Here is a 20,139-nt window from a genome sequence, read left to right on the forward strand (position 1 = left end):
CTCCTCATCAGTATCCTTTTTAAAAGGTTTCCTTAGAAATCAGCAACATTCTCCTCACGTTTTTTAAAGCTCACTCATTTACTCAGTAAAACATTTTATTGCATGCAGTAGTAGGAATGAATTTACACTAGGAGGTTGTTGTTTTTAACTTCTGCTTACTGTTAGGAAGCCAGAGAAATTTCAAGAATCTCCAGTGAGATGTTATTTCAGGTACCCTTGATAGTGTTCAACGCTAACAGCTTCAGAAGACCATTGGGGACTTCAGCAAATGTTTTATAAACTTAGCAGCTGAGTTTTCACACCAAGCTGTATTTTTTTTTAATCATGTAACGTAAGAAATCCACTCCAGCACAAGGTCATCAGTTTCCAGTTTCCACTGAGATACCTGATGAAAATACTTGTTCCACAGCAAGTAGTAATGACACAGTGCCCTCAGTACAGTCTTTTCTGCAGAATGACAACTGGAGATTCTAAGATAACACAAAATTCCTCAACTTGCTGCAAAGGTTTTTTGAAAAGTCCTCAAGGACGAGAATTATATTCAACCTTTAAAAGCATATTCAACCTGAAAGCAGAATGAGAGCGAAGTTTAAACATGAAAGGAGATAAAAATCTTCATTTCATACATTTAAAATGGACAGAAACTGAGCTGGAAAAGCTAGTATCAACTACTATTCATATAGCTGCAAACTAAAGCTAACTGCTAAACACAGGCAGAATTGCATTAAGTACTTATCTGTAACTGGCTGAATATGGTATTCCCTCTTCCATTTTCCTACTACATACTGTTTACTTTCACAACAGATTACTTGCATGTACCTACCATATAATGGAATTCACAGTATATGACACCAAATCTGGTCCAGATGAAGGAACCTTTCTGGATCAAACCTAATTTTGACCCAACAACTTTTATCAGCAAAGAATTTGGACTTACAGTGCTTACATTAAAAAGTTTTACTTGCCAGGGTTTGAGTTCGAGGAGACTTACATAAGTTGAGTATGATTTAACAACTAACAAGGCAGCATTTTTTTTCTAATAGCACAAGAAAAAAACCTCATCAACACCATAAAACAAGCTGTTGTCTTTTGTGTTAATTCTATCTTAATCCTTTAAAAGCAGGTCTTATAGTACAGATTCTAAAAATTTAAGTTAAGGAGACTTAAATGATGTCCTTATGTGTATAAACTACCAGCATCTTTTCATTTAAAAAGTCCTCAAAAATAGCTATTATTCATGTGATAGGATTTGCTACTGTGGATCAGCAATGTTCCACCACTGTCACATAATGTCACAGTCACACTTAACTGTTCTGAAATACTGGATAGCTATTAACACAAAAATGCATCAAATAATAAAAAAAAAAAATCACTACTTCTAGATTGGAAATTATTGTTAAACATGTGACTCCAAAGAGAAGACAAAGAATGGAGTTTTCTTATCCAAACAGAGCTCCTCTTTTCCAACTCAATGTCACAGGTGAATGCTTAATGGGTTCTTAAAAATACTTTTGGAGAGCAAATAGTTCTATGTATAATATTGCACTTAGTTGTTGGCATTTCAATTGCAGACCTTATGAAGTCTTAAGTCAGGCAGCAAATGGCTGTAAATAAATTTGGGCTAGTAACTGGAATGGTGTTTTTAGCCAATGGAAGAAAAAGAAGCTCTGAAATAGCCTTGAAACGAGAAGGCAAGAATCAGGCAAGTTTTAACACTGTTCTGAATAACAGCACAAATTGATTTTCATTCAGATAGAACTTTTACATGCACAGCTGACTAATAACTAGGGAAAGGGTTGCTAGAAAGGGAAATAACTTTTTCAGTCAATGTTTTCCAATTTTTCTACTCATTCATTTTAGAACAAAAGGATATGTACGTATGTGCTCCTTAAACAATCTATCAATTCAAAATAAATAAATGCAGTGTACATATTTTAAGCATCTGATAATTTTAAGTAATTTATATCCCTTTAATCTAAAAATATCTTCTTAGTGATACTTGTGATTAAGTATCAGCTGCATCTACTTTGTGTAAACTGGAAGAACACATCTGTTACTGAAGAACAGACCTAGAATATGTAGAAAGTGTTGGAGCAGAGAGCAGCAAAGAAAGATGTTCTGCTTAGGACAGTATAATGAAGTCCCTTGAGCCCATTCCAGAGAACGTAAGTTACCACTCAAAATACATTAATTTACAGTTCTGTCCTTTTCATGTATTTAAAACTTCTTATGTACAAACTGTATAAGCTCATATGATGTGCAAAAAGCATATTCTTTTTGTTCATAACTGTGCCCTAGTGCTCATTTGAAGTTATCTAGCAAACATCAGCCACACAAATCTTTCAGTCATCACACATTTACCCTTTATAGATGGCTTTATAAACTGTTAGTGCTTATTTCCCGCCAGCTGTGAAGTTCACATGACACAAAGGGGCAACTGCTGTAGGATTCCAAAGACTATGTGAAGAGAGGTAAAAAAAAAAAAAGCTGACAAATTGCGCAGTGACATTTCACTACTCACTTCAGACTCTTTTGGAAAAAAACATAAAAACAAAAGCAAAAAAAAAACAAGAGCCATGAACTGCTTCTTGCATGTACAAAAAGTTTGGGAAGGAAAAGCTGGGGAAAGGTAGAAGGAAAAGTAGAAATACACAGCTGGGAATGGGACAAAACAGATTGCAAGTGTGTCAGCCTTAGATAAATATATTACAAATACTAAGATAACGACTTATTTATCTCAGCAAACAAAGCACAAATCACCTACTCTTACGAACTGTGCTTGATTAGTTCTCCAAGCTACGTGAGAAAGAAAAGGAAAAATACCCACCCCGCTGACGAGAAAGCTCTGCCATCTGAATCCCGTCTCAGCGGCTCACTAGAGGGCACGCTTCAGCCAGAAATGTGCTCCGGTCGGCAGGGCAGGGGGAGGACCCAGCAGACAAAAACCTCTTTAAAATGCAACAAAAGCATCTAGCAAATAAACCGTTTACATTGATTTTTAATGATAGCTAACCTTTTCATCATGCCTTAAACAGTAAGATTACCAAGATATATTTTAGGCAGACGTTTCTCTTCCCAAAACGCTGAGAAGAGGTTGGATGACACCAAATTCAGGTTTAATGGAGGCGTCAAAAAGAAATCTCTCTAAAAGCAATGGTAAACCCAGCTGTTTGAGGGAAAGAAATGGACTCGTTTTGAGGAATTTCTTGCAAAACCCAAAAATCAGTCATCACAGGTTTCCCATTTTGTTTGCAATCTGCAACATGTATTTTTCATGCCGACACTTGAAAAGCCTGAAGGGTAGCACCAACATTTCAAACACAAATATCCCAACAGGCATCTAGATGAATTTAAGAGAATACACCATAGCTTGTCATCCTCCTGCACGAACATTGGCACATAGAGGTGCCAATGACAACCAAAACAAGGCAGTTACCAAGGCTAAGTATCACAGCAGTGCTGCACAAAACAAAAACAGCACAATCTGCAGATCCCTCCCCTTACTCAGTTCAGTGAACTCAACGTGCACTACAAAGACACATAACCCAGTATCGTAATGGCTCCTTGCTAAAAAAATATTAGTTTGCTACTTTGCTGTTCTATTTCTTACATTTACAGCAATAATAGCAATATCTCCTTTGAGGTGCTGTTGCAGATTTTCATGATCACTGGGAGATGCTGAATTTCTCCACAGGATTTAGCTCATCTTCATTCTTCTGCAGCTGACTATGCAATACATACAGCACTAGTACAAACTAGAAGCATTTATCGTTTTCAGTGGGCACACATTAACAGTGGTTAATAATATACAGTTGATCCAAACGGCATTTGGAAATGCTCAATACTAAGGATACTATCAGATGAGTAGATCATTTTTTCTGTTCAGTGTAGTTTAACCTCTGGCGTCACAGGTTTAATGCAATTGTGTTACCTAATCAGCCACTGCATCTCCCAGTCTCCTTCCTGCAGTTGCTGAAGTCATTAGTTAGAGAATTGGTGAGGTAGCTGCAGAAACTCACACTAGCAGCAGGCAATAAAAGTCTTTAATGGTAATAACTCACACTAAAAATGACAACTTATAGCATTTTACAGCATGTAATATAATTTATGGTATGCTACACATTGACATGTATGTCTAGTAAGTGTTGTAGAAAGTCATAAATCACCAGTGTTCCCAACTCCTATTAAGACCTCATTTATTTCTCTATTCCACAAATATAGTCTCATGATAACCACACCCCATCTCGCTTTATTAAAAGATAGGAAGGAGATAGAAAATGTAGATGTAGCAAAGTGATGTATTATAAAAAAAATAAAACTGGAAAACTAACAGCAGAATACAGACAAGGAAACTGGCTTCCTTTCTTATTTTATTAACAACTAGGGGAATACACAACAAAACATTTCACCACATTCATGTACTGAAATGGAACATCTCATTTAAAGAGGTAATATAATGGGAAAGGACAACAGGAAGACTTTCTCCAGAGCAACAGTTTTCTCTGTTGATGACTTCCTTACTTTCTTCACTCGTTTTGATTCATTTTGATTCATTTCTACAGTAACATTTACAGAGTTTTACCAGAATTCTTAGCAGTATCAATAGTGCTCATAAATCCACTTCAATTCTACTTCCATATTCTGATTCATCTTCTGCTAATTTGTCAGTGTTTTCAACACAGAATTCCTTGATCTTATCTGAGGAGAAGCACTGGCAGAAGACACAGCCTCTCAAAATGCAGGCAAAATTGTAGAAACCTTTACAGCTGACACTCAAAGTTTTTCCTCCCCTATCAAATTATCAATAGGCTTCTCAAAATAATTAAGAAAAAATTAGAAAAATATTTCATTTAAAAGAATATATATGTAAAATTTTTGAATCGTATTAATGACCTTTTTTTGAATCGTATTAATGACCTTGACACTGGAAGTTGTAGTTAAAGAGCTTTTTTGCAAACATCCTGTCACTAAAAACAGAGTTCACCTTCCCTATGCTCTAAACTGGTATTATGCTTTTAAGAACATGCTATTTGTAAGGCTTAAATCTTACTTTTTTTTTTTCCCCCTCATATTTCATGAGTCTTTACTGAAAGATAGAGAAAGCCCAAACTCATTAAAATCTGCAGCAGTGTGAGTAGGCCTGTAGGTGAAAATGTAATTACATATGCTTCTGCTAGCTTGGTGACTAAATTGGCTCTGGACTATCTCAGCTGGCTATATGTATGCCTTTAACTTAAATGCAGAGGTAGAAACTAAAGATAGATGAAGTTTGTTTGCATCCAAATGGCAACTTCATTTAAAACTAAAGTTAAAACCAAGTTCACATGGAAAACTCCATTTGTATTTTAAAACTGTGTTGTGCTGTATAGTGCATTAGGATATATTCTTAGAAATTACACATGTGCTGCTGTGTATGAAGTATTGTATAAATGATCACCTGTGGTTCTCCCATTATGTCACTTGAAAATTAAAAAGAATAAGCTTACCGGAGCTGAACTGCTATGAAAAAAAAAGTCTACAATTATGGTTGAATAACTACAATTCCCTGTAAACTCTAAAACATATCATGCCGGAGCAGACTTTAATTGGCAAATACAATGCCTGACCTTTTGTGGTTTTGTTTTAATTCCCATCTATACAGACAAAAGAATAGATTTTTCCTATTAAAATACTCTCCAGGCAGTTGCCTAGATTTCACCATGCAGCTCACAGAAGTTATGGAACTCAGATGACAAGAAATCCGATCTACCTTCCTCAGTACTACATCTCTGAAAAAGGTAAAAAGTTACAAATAAGTGACAACGTTCTGGAGCTATATTCACAGCAGCCAAAGTTTAATGCTTTTGATCAAGTATTTAATGCAAAGGCCATTAAAGATAATTAAAAAAAGAAGTCCTTTATTCTGCCAAAAGACCCAACCCAACACACTCAATAGAGCGTAGAATGATTTTGTTTGTTTTACTGCTGCTTATTAAAATAAAGGAATTGCACACAATTGTTAACAGCTAGCATTTCCCTTGCTCACCAGAACACACGCTCGTTAATGTGGCCATACACCAAACTGCAGAGAAGAACTTTTCTGTGGGAGTTCAGTCCTCACTACTGTGCACTGTTACAGCTTCAGCATTCTTTATCTAATCGGGTTTCAATGAAGAACACTCTAGGTTTGCCAATGCAAATCAGTTTTGCCTAGAGTTAGCTTTGTAGATACTGCAGTGCAAGTAACTATTTTTGGCACAAAGCATAATATAATTCTGCACAAGAGCTTTGGCTTTCCAATCTACTCACATGTAACATTTACTTCCACTTACTAAATCATAGCTGGCAAGCTGCATGCTGTGGTTAATGCACTCAAAGCCAGGAATAGGTGTTGGGAGCATGCAGGGTGCTGCAGAAAGCACACATCAGTGGCATTCCCTGTATCACAACAGAGTTCTCCAGTTATCTTTATGGAGAGTAAGAGGAGAGCTGAGTCAATTGGTATTATCCATTTATAAAACCAACTGTACACACTGCTCAAATTACAATACAGCTAATAAAGGGAATGAACTCTAGTATTTTAAAAATGGATCTGCACGTTACTCCTCTTAGGTTCTGTACTTGATTCTGACACCTTCACTCATCACAAAGCAACTCTGAGCCCCTGCATCTATGCTTACAGTAGCAGTAATTTTAGTTGCTTAACATATGACCTGAAAACAAGTTGAAATAGACTGTGGTCTTCATGGAAATTGTCTGAAAACCCACTACCATGTGGTAATGACTTGACTAGCAAGCCTGATCCAAATTATTAGAGCTTAGAACAAATAAAGGAAATGCCAAAAGTAGATATTTTTAAATAAGAGCATTAATACTTTTAAATTACATATCAAAGCAGGCTGAGCTCCTGCATTAGCTATTATTTTTTGTGAGAAAAATATTCACTACTTCTTACTGGGAAGAAACATTTATTTAAGAAATCAGTTGGAAAAGAAGTTGCCAGTCAAATTCAGCAAATTCTTTTTCCCTCTTTGTGAATGTTTACATATTACCACATTGCATTTTCCTTTTTATTACTCTGTTGCTCAGCTCAAAGTCAATGGCTTGGAATGTTCCCTTCAATTCAGCATGTGAATTAAAATGTAGTACCTTTCCAGAGCAAAACAAGGGATGTGGATAAGAGCACTTTAACAGATGGAGAGGTGCTTTACTGATGTACTGTATCTTCACAAGATAGCCCACAGGAAACATCACTTTTGAACATGGCCATTTTGAGACTGAACCCAGCTGACAAACACAGAGCAGATATGATTTTGTGCACTAGTTACACTCCATAGTAGCAGTGGGGACTTAATAGTGAATCAAGTGAGCATGCTTTTGATGCCTTATATATCAGAAACAGAATAATCAGCATTAACTGTGCTCATAAAATTAAGTCTTAGGCAGGACTTCACTGTTCTAGGGAAAAGACATTTTATAACACTATTTCTCTCCAGTATTCATACATTATCTAATATAGTGACACATTTAAAAAATAACTGTGAGGCCTGATTTCAGAACTGCAATAAGAAGAAAATAACAGAACTGAGACCAGAAATGGTTGTCAGAGTTAATAAGTACATATTCAAATATAGGCTCACATATATAATTCACCTTGTTATAAGCAAGCCTCCTGTGTCATTAGAAATAGAACTCTAAAGGAAAGAATACTAATTTAAAGCATTGCCCAGTAGGGAATCTCACTCCTCCTGTTTGTTGTAAAAGGCACATGATTTCTTTTAGCATTAAGACACAAAGTTACAGACAAAATCGCTTTCAGTGAAGCAAAGGAGATGCAACCTTGGTAACATCAGATATTTTTGAGAGGACATTCCAACTATCAACATTCACCAAACATCTCTTTACAAACAACAGATTCTACCTCAATTACAACACAAAGTTTCAAATAATCAAACAAGGAGAAAAGGTTGACCAAAAAAAAAAATCATAAATGCACTTACTGTGCATTTAAACATTTGAGGGCCATCTATAATTAAAATTGCTTATATTTATAATTGCAACATAAGGATTCAGAAACCCAACCTAATTACAGACTGATATGTATTCAGAATTGCCAAAGTTCACTTTAAATTTAGATCAGATTGACAGATCAAAAAAAAAAAGTGTTTTGTGATAGACAACAACACTAGGCACTTGTCTAAATGAACTCCAAAAGTCTAACAGGTCTTTCTGTGACTCATTGCCTTCCTGAGGACAGAAGATTGATGACCAGCATCTAATTTCCTTTCCTAGAATAGTGTACTACTGATTATTATTAAAAGCTAGTGCAAACTTTAGGGAAGCATGAGCAAAGACGGTTCCTTTCTCATTTAGTTACAGAACGAGCTCTTGATTTATGTTTTCATAATCCAATTATGAGACTGCATACAGTTACTGTGACTAAATTGGTATTATAAAGTGTCTAGTTTACTCCCTCACCACTTTACAATTGTGAGCTGACTTTTACCAGTGTTTTTGAATTACAAAGGATTTGCAAATCATTCCTGAGGTAGTGGTATGTGCTCAGAAAACAAGTACATTGTTAGGAATGCCATGTGGCAGCCTGTCATTGTTGCTTACTTTCCACTAATGGAAGTGCAAACAAGTGTGACTGCCAAAAAATATATATATATATTTAAAAAAATTGCTGTAAGGGAGTGAAGTTTTCATCAGAAAGTACTAATTTTCTATATACAAGCATGGACACAGACACACTTGATGTAACGTTAAAAAACATTTCATCCTCCTTCACTCTGCACATAATTCTAATTTTCTCTGTCTAGTAGTAAGTATGATGTGCTACCACTTAAAAAAAGCCATTAGTCTGTTTTTGCTGCTGCTCATTAGTCAAGCAAGAAATACTTAAAGCTCATACAGAATAGCACTATTTCAAAATGAGAGCTACAGTTCTGTCTGAACAATGAAGTCTGGTCAAAAACTTGCAGTTTTAATGTTTTGTTCCTAGTCACATATTTCAGTACTTGAAATGCTTTAGTTTTCATTACAGGTGTAACACAAGCATTCTTTCTCTACACTCAACTTCTGAATAAATTCTGGATGGCAACTAGTCACAAGCAGCTGGCAGACAATTCTCTTTATTATCTATGCAGCTAGACAGGATTTGTTCAGATATAGATAAGGGTAATTAAATGGGGGATTTGATGTGCATGTGCACATACATTCAGTTACATTTCATGGGGGGGGAGGGAGGGAGAAGGTGGCTTAGCTATAACACGAATCAAATTAAGCAAATAAAAATGCTTTTGAAGCAATACTTGAAAAGCTCGTCAGTTTCATTACTACAACTTTAAACAAGAAAGATTACAGTAACAAGTGCAACTCTCCACATTTTCCATCTGGGGGAGATTCAGAGCAATGATAGGCATAGCAGTTTTTCAAGGAGAGCTACCTTCCAGCACAGCAAGACTGAGGAATACACTTCTACCCCAAACATTTTATTTACGAGTCATTTTGATGCATTATGGATTTGAAGAAAATACAATGAAATCTAGAATGCTTGAAAAGAAAACACGTTTTGAGGCAGACTTAGATCTTGCCTCTCACAAACTCCAATCTAACAGAGCATCAAAAATGAATTCTAAATGTGGGCTCAAAAGCAGTAATGGGTGAGCACTTGCTCAGGGCACGTGCTAACAAACAGAAAGCTCCCTCACACTCTGAGAAGCACACACACTTTTAAAGGTTTCTCATTAAATAGAAGCAAGTATTGTCTCTGTGGAAAACACTAGAGTAATACTGTAGTACTGAAAGGAGCGGAGGAGATGATCAAACACCCAGAGCAACACAAGAGGGATCAGAGGCCTCTTTTAAAAAGCTACACTAAAAGCCCTACAGTTTTGCATTATTTTAGCTACCTCTCCACCACACAGACTGCGAACAAAGCAGCTTTTATAATTCATCCTCCTCAGAATTCCTTTCAACAACAGCAACCTGAGGGAAGTTTCTTTTCTCTGCATCAAACCCAGCACGAGGTGCAGCCGCTCCTCAGCCAGCAGCAAAGGCCGTGCCCAGCTCCAGCACTGCACCACAGACTGTGCAATTTCAGCAAAACTCCAAACCCAGCCAAACGCAAACCACCGAGGCACTACAGAGGCACTTCTGCAAAAGAGCCACTCTAATTAAAAAAAAAAAAAAAAAAAAAAAGCAAAAACAGAAAGCATACTCACGTGCAACTTGCAGCTTTCAGGATGCTTTCAGGTGCCTGAAGAGCAGACGGCACTCCAGAAGTTTCTGCACGTGCTCAGTGCGCTGTGAGGCCCCTGAAGGAAAAGCGGTTGCAGCTGTGCCTTCTTCAAAGCCTCAAAGTGAAGGCATTCGTAAGGGTCCTGAGCTCCAAGTATTTTAACCTGTGGTTGCAGTGTGATGGTACTGAGCTGCTGCAAAGGGGAAGGATTCAAATTTTTTTTTAAAAGAGCAAAGCAACAAACAAACAAACCAAAAACAAACAAACCAAATCAGATGTTTTTCTGCCAGCTTACACTTTTCACCAACATGAAGGAATTTTTTGCGTGTGTGTGTGTTCAGATTTCAATGCTTTGAATTTTAAATGTATTGTGAAAATGCCACAAGATACATACAGCATTTTCCAAATCAGAAGCTGTTTCCTCAGAAGTGGCACTCTTTTTCACTCTTTGCTCACTGAGCCCAGTCCTGTCCTTCTTGTTGTGGTATTCTAGCAGCTATATATACATGGAAGCTTTAATAAGTGGTAATTTTTTCAGTGTTAGGACAAAAAGTTCATGTTGAATGGGCAGTAACTGCCTGCACAACTATGCATTGAACTAAATGCTATCAAGACTTTTATCAGAGGCCATGGTGTAAAGCAGAACCAGCTGTCAGAGCTGCCCCTGCTTCAGATGCAACTCCTGTCACCTTAATTCTGCTTTAATTATCAGCAAAGTCCTCTATTCTGTACATTTGATTGCAAGTCAGGGCCCACAGATTGTTATTAAAAACCTTCCTGTTGAGTATTACACCCATGACTTGTAAAGTTATTACTAGTAGTTATAAATGATGTTTGTTAACATTTTTTGTTAAAAGTGAGTGAAATAAATTGCATGGAAAAAAGTTCTTCTGTTTACATGCATGAAATTGAAATATATATATATATGTTTTTTAAATTAGGAAAACACTTTCTACATTTTTAAAGTAAAATGTTGTGGGGTTTTTTTGTTTGTTTGTTTTTGTTTATTTGTTTGTTTTTAACTGAAGTGATCCAGTTACTTTTTCTGTTAGTTAATAAGTAATTTGCAGAACTTTAAATAGTGAAAGAGAATGTGAAGGACACTTAAAATATTTCCTCCATGTTTTTTTGGTTTTTTTGTTTTTACCAATGGGTGCAGTCAGTAACTTTATGAGACCTTTTTTCTTCTTCCTAGGAGAAACATAAGATTGGGCAAAGTCTAAAAGATAACACTGAATTATAAGAAAAAAAAAAACAAAAACTTATTCTAAAAACCTGGAAGTTTACTTTTACTAAGACAAAAACTGCCTAGGAAGAGCACTTCTTTTGTACTGTTTCAATCAATGCTTGAGGAAGGTTGGACTAGATGGCCTAGATGTAGGGGTCCCTTCCAACCCATGCAATTCTGTGATTCTATGATGCTTCTTGCTCAATAAGGACTTCAAAATGTCAGAAATATTTTATGAATAAAAGGAAATGTCCCTACAGAGATGAACCAGATGTTCTGCCCACCTGGTTAAGATAACTGACCAAAGCATAATAAGTTCCTTTGTTTCTCTCATAATTTTTCTGAGCAATACCATAGCCACTACTGACATAATGAGAAATCCTGATATCAGTTATAGCTTAAGGGAGAATGTCTGTAGCAAAGTTATGGAGCATTACAAGCAAATTTGAACAGGAAGAAAAAATCATGTTTTCTGAGAGAAAATACAATCTCTGGTGTCAGTAGGAGCAATTTGCAGAAACACTGTCTGAAAAAATCAGTACAAATATTTCTAAAGCAGAATTTACAGCTTTTTTTTTTCTTTTTTCTTATTCTTAATCATATAAAGATATCAAGGAAGGTTTTCAGAATAACTACACCATGAAGACCGACTATGCATGTTTTAAGACTTGAACATAAAAGGCATCAAAGCATTCTAAAGACAGACTGGGACTACAAATTAAATCTAGTGAAAAAGCAGCAGACTGGTTATGCATGAGGTGAGGTTAATATAAGCCTATAAACCAGTAAGGAATGTTTGAGGTAAAAGCAAGAATAGCTTTCAAGCTCATTTTGGCTTGTCTGGTTATGACTAAAGTAATACATTCACTCTTTGGTCTCCATAAAGCTTCAGCAAGCATCAGTGAATGTCAATGGGTGCTATTTTTTCCACATGGAGGAATTCAGTTTCATACTTTTATATGCATTTCCATGCCAGACGCCATTTTGTCAGACTGCCCCTCTGCTGCCATCTGTCACATAGCAACAAAATATAATAGAATACTGGTAGGAAGGTTCAACCTCTACTGCCATACCACCACCATCGGCCTCTGACATCATGGAAGGCGTTAAAAATAAAATAAAAATAAAATAAGAGGCATTACTTTCGGAGCAGTCCTCGTAACTGAAGTTCTTGCAGTTCCTCACATGGGCAATTCTTACAGTTCTAACTCCATTTTACTGTAGCTAGTGGATTTAGTGAAGCAAGGAGGCTGAGCATTAAGTCTGAAGGTTTTTTATATGTAATATTCTATGGATATTAATATTTATGCCAAAAATGTATGAGATTGTTACAACTGTTAGTTTGCAATTAATAACGTAACACACACTAATAGCATTTACTTAGAGTCGCCACTCACTATTTCCTTAGTGCTTGGCTTTTTCAGTAAATCCTATTATAGTCTCCTCAAATAAAGATAAACTAACCTAACTACTGTCTCACAAAAAATGTGGTGCTTGAGTTATGGTAAGGGCACAGCGCAAGTTTTTCTGTACAATTCATTGTCACTTGGGACTTGAAGCATTCTTCCTCTTCCAAGCTGCAATAATGTTTTACTCTATCATTGAGAATGTCATAGGGATGATGCAAAGGGGAAATATGTGCTCAAGTGGAGGCAGTTCTTTAATACTGATTATGGAAAACAATATCAATACTGCTCATTTTACATAAACTGAAATAAACTGTGGAAGGGAACAAAGTGATTTCACAGCTGCTCTTCAGTATGCTCTTCAGAATTGTTTTTCTCTGTGTTGGTCTAACTCCAAAACTCAAGGCAGGTTTTCCTTAACATTCAGTAACTTCAAGAACACAAAGACATCAGATGTTTTCAGACAACATATCCAGTGAATGTGAATATGGAAGTCTGAGATGCTGGAAAAATCAAGGTTTGGATTTGTATAATCTCTGAGTGATGGAAGGCTTACAGGAACACGAATTTAGTCTAGATTTGTCGTCTCGGTGCACATGATTGACACTGCAGCTTTACTGCTGTCATCTGAAAAGTTACATAATGTTTCAACTTCAGATGAAAAAGATGACAGTATTTATAAAATACACATAGTTTATAATACTAACCCCAACTCTGGAAAGATAATGCAAAAATATACTTCCATCAGTTGCAGAGAAAAGTAGGTTATTAACAGATTTATTATAAAAATACATTAATAGAATTAATAATTAAAACAACATAAACAACAACATTTTTAAAGATGATCATTATTAGAAGCTTTTTCCTAAAAACAGATGTAGCTTATAACTACGTATATGGCAGTTGATGTATTTTATTCTGAGGCTCAAACTCTTTAAAATAAGTCAGTTCAGGCATTAAATGATATTGTGAAAGCCAAAGGGCTCTTCTGAAGTACTTTTCTCTATGCACATAACAGTGAAGTTAAATAGCCTGTATTCCATAGCATAATTGAAAATCACTCCATTTTCCCCTAGTCAAAAGATGGGAAAAATCTATGTTATCCTATGTTTTTCTAAGCTGAATGTGTTCAGGACAGCTGACAGCTCTTCAAGATCAGAATGGGTCTAATAGTAGTTATTGTACATTTTCAACTAATGATTCTGTTAAATAGTCACAGAAGCACTTAACAGAGCAGAAGCAAGGGCGAGAACTCTGGTGGAGATTTAAGCTCATTGGCTATAACAAAAGTGATATCTCAGGTAAACTTGTCTGGTAAAGACAAGAAAAGCCTTTAAGTGTTTGGCACAGAAGGCTAGTGAAAATACAAGTTAGAAATAAAGACTGTCCTACTCCTCTAAAATAGTTCACGTGTGAGATATGCAGTAAAATGTATTTTTTAAACAAGACTCCAATAAAGAATATTCTGAAGATATGACTTCATGTGTGTTAGATATAGGTACAGAAACCTAAATATATTGAAACTACTAGCAAATGAAGTATGTATTATTCAGAGTACTTCTGTATTACTGTGCTTTATTATGCCTCTTTTTGTTACTTTCAGTAACTAAAGAAAATGCTATTTCTGAAATATAATTGCATCTTTCATAGAGATACTCCAGACATATCTTTAAATAAACCTTTATTTCTTCCTCCTCCACAATTTGCTAAGATCCAGTATATTGTACCAGACCCGTCTTTATATCTGCGTATGCTTCTTTTGTGTCATTGTGCCATATTAAAAGGCCAGAAATAATTGCAACTTTTCTTCAAAGCGGAACTAGGTGTGGGCCGTATCATCCAAATACCTACACTGTCAATGAAATCTTTGCTTACTGTACTTCCTGATAGGATTCTTTATGGCTGACACACAGTACATTTAGCTCATTTCTGTATCTTCCTTGCTTTGTCAAAAGAGCTTGAGATCAGATAAGAGAATATGTCCAAACTCAGCAGTGGTAAACTTCATAATCCCTGCAGGCATTTTAGGCTTTGAAGCACAGGGGCTCCTATCTTTTTCTAATCTGTTTCACTGATCTCTTCCAAGATGTACTTGATCAGGTAATATTGGTGATGTCTAAAGCATTTTACTGGAACGATTCTGCCAATTGTATTTCTTTCCCATTAATAGGAAAAAAAAAGTACAGGTTGTAAACAGCTGTAGATAGCAAAAACTAATATTAACCTCTAGAAGGTAAGAAAGTAAAGCAATCAAATGTGTTTCACAAGCAGTTAAGCCTTGTGGGAAGATTTTAAATATGAAATTCATTTTTTTTTTAATGTTACACAGGTACAGAAGATCTATAGAAACCTGGAACATCTAATACCTAAGGTAGATCAAGATGAAATAAAGGTATAAAAAATGAACAGAACATTCTTCTTTTCCAGGTGAGATTTTTTTGTGAAGCTGAAAATCTGGTAAATTGCAAAATGAAAGTTATGTTATTTTGTTCCAAAGAAGTCCTCAGCTCATCTAAGCCTTTTTGCAAACTAAGGAAGTGATTTCATTTCCAGAATTATAGAGGAAATTTCTAACTGGTCCATTTGTCTAGATTGTTTCGGAATTCAAGTAGATGCAATCTCTGTCTGCAAGCTCATTCGTTTACTAAAAATAAAGTAACTTTTCACAAGAAAAGAAAGCTTTTCTTCACGAGTAAATCAATTCATTTTTTTAATTCAGTTTTTCATGCATCTGGAGTATGGATCGTATATTTGTGTACATGCAGAGAAGCCTTGCAGAGATTTCTGTAAAAGCTATTTAAAAGGGTTTTTCTTGTAATTGTCTTGAGAGATTGTTACAGCTATATTCAGGGATGTTTTTATTTCACTAAATCACAAGCTACCATACACAGTGTTCTTGTCATTCAATTTCATATATCTTAAATCTTTCTGAAGTTCCGCTTTTTCAGTCTGCTGCTGGAATCCATTAAGTAACCAATGCAGAGAGCACTCCTTGCCAACAATTGAGATGGCTATAAGTGATTAAAAATACTATGACCGGTTCTCTCTCTTTTCTAGACCTTCTTCAGCATTAACAAATTTCAGAAAACACAATGCCAGACTAGTTGTGTTTCTTTGGGATATATAATTTTTTTCTGTTTGTTTCTTTTTTGATTCCTGATTCATTACCGCCTATGCAGAAATTAAAAGGCAGTTGCTCTTGTTGTTTGTCCTTACTAAAGGTGGCACTCACTTACAGGGATCAGAGAGGCAATAAACATTTTTCCAGCACTTTAGAGCATATGAAAGTATTTCAGACCCTATTTTGAATGTCATTTGACTGCAAGTGAAAAAATGACAATCTGAGGGAGTGCTAATTATGAAAATCTCTAACCTGCTTTTGACAAATGTGCACCTCTTATCGGAAGTTTATTTTAAAAATCATCATCTTAAGGGGCCAAACTTGCATGGGTAAGATATCTGTTACAATAACATATAGTTACATAGACCAGCCTTCAATGGGGTTCTGCTGCACTGTCTGTTTTGTTTAACACACTGCTCATCCATTTTATCTGCTAAATATTTATTTCACCTTATAATTGGCTACTTGATTTTATCTTTGAATTTGTGAGAATCACAGCTGAAGACTGTTAACATGAAAAAGTATTGAATGACTGTTTTGCTGCTGTTGTTGTTACTGTTTTCTCCTTAAACTGGTACTCCTGTTGCATGAGATTTTACACTGAGTTTGGTTTTGCCCTGAGATGGGTAGGTAATGTTCTAAAAGTGTTTGCATATCTGCATTTTATAGGATGGAGGTGTTACTAGAAACAGTTCTGTAAGGAAGAAATTTATGCAGTGCACATAAGGAAGAAGTCTTTTGCAGTAAGAGTGGAGAGGCATTGGAACAGGTTGCCCAGAGAGACAGTGTAAGCCCTATCCTTGAAGACATTCAAGATCAAGCTGGATCGGGCTCTTAGCAATCTGATCGAGCTGTGGATGTCCCTGTTCACTGCAGGGGAGTTGGACTAGATAACCTTTAAAGGTCCTTTACAACTCAAAGATTCTATGATTCTATGATTCTAAAATAAGTGATATTTAAGTCAGCAAACAGTCCGTACACATGATGAATTCCTCTTTACTGATTTTTATAACCAGAATTCACGATCTGTTGTGTTACTTTGTATTTGGTTGAAGCCTTTTTTAATAAAATCCTTTTACAAGGTGTGCGTTGTGGGTGAGAAGTTCCTGTAAGATGTATCAGTGGGAGGTTGCAAAGCTCTTCTGTAGGAGAATAATCAAGGATATCAGAAAACAGAGTGTCCAAAAAAAGAGTGATATTTTGTTCCATTCCCCTTTTTCTCTGAGGGATTTGTGTGACATTTATCATGCAATGTGTGGTATTTGTTTACTTCTATTTAAGTAAAATCTATTTAAGATTTTGAAACTTCCCAAAATCAATCGTACTATTTGCTTGTCTTGTAAAACACTTCAAAATGGCTTTTCAAATGAATGACTTCTGTCTATCCTGTGATATTTATAGGTAGACTGAACAGGCAACAATTAGCTTGTCAATGCTAATTTCATACTTAGGTTGTATAGAAAAATATGTCTAGTAAGGTAGCACAGAGAACTAGCTGAAAGAGAATCTAATCTGCTGATCATTACATTCGATTTTTTTTTAATTTTCTTTTCCTAGCACAGCTTCAAAACTTTTCAATTTATTTGATCTTAATTTCAGATACCTCTGGAAATGAGATCCGATTGCCCTATGCATTAGATGACATTTTGAAAATCCTTCAGTGCTCAGAACTAACCTCAGTACATACTGTGCAATCCTAGAACAGTTCAGAATGGAATGGCCCTCTGAACATTGCCTAGGCAAACTCTCTGCTTAAAGCAGGGTTACCATGACAGCTAAGTCAGGTTGCTGAAGGCTGTTGGCTGTCAAATGTCACCCATTAGCTTCCCTACGTGCCCAGTGTGCCTCAGACCCCTATCGACCAAGGCACTACATTGAACATCTCAGATCAGCCATATTCTTGTCCTGTGGGGACCTTTTCTGAGTAACTGGGGTTCCGAGGTAGCACCTCGGAATTGCTGAATAGAGAAAAGAAACTCAATTCCTGTGTGTAGCAACAAACTGACACTAAACAACAACAGGAAACACAGAATCTCTAGGGCACTGCCTACATCTATTGTTCTGCCTTTTTCTGGCCTGCGTTAGGCATGACACCATCATATTGAGCCTAATATGAGTCTGTGCTAGGGCTTATAACTTTGTTTCTGTCCTCTAAATGACACAAATTACATGTGAGAGCATAAACAAGATTTTCACCAATGAACAAGTCCAGGACTCTTTTCCTACTTTTGGGATCCATCTGAGTCTTATGTGGGTTCAACAATGCACTTTGTGTCTGAAGTGGACCACATTTTCTTTTTATGTATTTTGTGGACTGAAAAACGTTTTTGTTTGTGAGAGGATGTGCCACTAAACATTTTCAGTGTAAGCTGCAGCCCATTGCTCTTTTATCTAGGTTTGTATTGATCTTCAGTTAGACTAGAAATTGAAAAATTAACTGTTGTCAACCTGACTGTGATTACTGTTTCTTGCTATTTTTTAATGTGATTTTAACTTTATTTTCATTTATTTCTATACCAGTTGCACATTTTTATTCATGTACCAAGGGATCTAGAACTTTCATTTGTCATTTCAAGGTGGGTTTTGTTTGTTTGTTTGTTTGTTTTTAACAAGATGTTAGGGAGTAATTCCACAACTTTTGCTATTTAGCAACGATGTTTTCTGAGGTGCAGTCAAGGTTTTGATGAACACTGAATAGATGCATGCAGACAGTGAGCAGTATTAGTTTTTTTGTCAGGGAAACCTTCGAAAGAGGAAAAGAGGATCCCAGCTGCAGAACATAAAAATTTTATGTCCTATATTCTGTGTGCTGAGAATTTAAAGAGAAAGGTCAAAAATCTAGAATAAAGATATTTTGCCATTTAATTTTTGTGGGGTTTCATCACTGTAAACAGACTGATTTGGCTTTTGTGATCCAATTAGTAATTGTGTGAAATAATTGCTGCTTTGTTCATTGCAAATCTTCGCTAGCTGTGCAAGACTTAACACTATAAATCTTTCAGTTTCTGTGTCAGATTCTACCACAATCACAATGGCCTGAGATTTTGAGAAAAGATGAAGTATAGCATATGTCTTTGGAATTAGTCTGCTCTCTCTGTCAAGGGACTCAGCCTTGGCAGGAAGATGCTATGGGATACATAAATCAGGAAAGTAACCTGTATGTCTCCTGATTTGGTATGCTAGAATACAGCTGTCTCTGTGGTAATATGTTCTTTAATGCTTCGTTGAACCTGTTCTTAGAGAAATGAAAATGCATGTGTTTTACACAGTTGTGTAGTTAGCCGGTTGATCAAAATAGATTTTTCTTAGCAATTCCTTTCTCGCTCATCTTTCCACAGGCATCATTATCCATTACTTAAAATTATTCTGAGAAAAATGTCTGAAGCTTTTTTCCTAAATTTATTTGAATATGCCTGTATAATCTACACAGAACTGTGTCCTTTTTGATAAGTGATAAAAAATTAATAGGACTTCAAATTTTTTAACAGTTGGCTCCAGCTGCTGGATTTCTTCCTTTATTAGAATCACTTAAAATCTCCTTTCAGTTCTTTTCAGAAGGGAAATGATCTATGAAGGGTAGATAAAGTAAAACTGGCAGATCTAGTATTTCTTGATGAGATGTGTTCATATTAAAATATGCAGTTCTCTAAGGCAACATAAAAAATGTGCATAATCTATTATAATGAGATTCTGGAAAGTACCATTCACAGGGGCTTGAAATGTTTGCAAGTGATGTGAAGGAATGTGCAGTGCAGGCCTGGCTTGAGAGGAAAGCCTGAATTCAGTGAAGTTAGAATGGAAGTTATCTACATTGTCTACAACAATACATTTCTGTTAATATTGACACTATATATGTTATAACATGGAACGCTGTCCTTTTTTTTTTTTAAAACAAAATTTCCATATTTCTACATACCTTAAAATTTTTGAATAAGATAGGATGACATTTTAAGAAGAATATCTAATTCTAAATTGCTCCGTCCTTTTCAAAAACCTTTTTTTTTTATTTGAAATTTACATTATTACCTTGTTATTACTTCACAGATATATTCCTAATATTCTGTTAGTTTTTCCATCTTTTCTAAAAGTCTAACTCTCTGAGCAACTTTTAAGTAGTACTTTTTCCAATGTCTTACGTGCTGTGAACAAGCAATTTCACAAG

At 35.8% G+C, this 20,139-nt stretch overlaps 1 long non-coding RNA gene across 1 annotated transcript in view; it reads right to left on the reverse strand.

The window, feature by feature from the left end:
• The window catches only part of LOC149916031 (uncharacterized), a 293,438-nt gene that overhangs the window by 266,272 nt on the left and 7,027 nt on the right, over positions 1 to 20,139 (reverse strand). The window contains exon 2 of the long non-coding RNA XR_016471003.1: positions 10,206 to 10,415. This is a non-coding gene — a long non-coding RNA (uncharacterized LOC149916031). The remainder of the gene's footprint in view (positions 1 to 10,205; positions 10,416 to 20,139) is intronic.

Source organism: Phasianus colchicus, chromosome 14, assembly GCF_987193195.1.
Source record: "Phasianus colchicus chromosome 14, bPhaCol1.hap1.1, whole genome shotgun sequence".
Lineage (NCBI taxonomy): Eukaryota > Metazoa > Chordata > Aves > Galliformes > Phasianidae > Phasianus > Phasianus colchicus.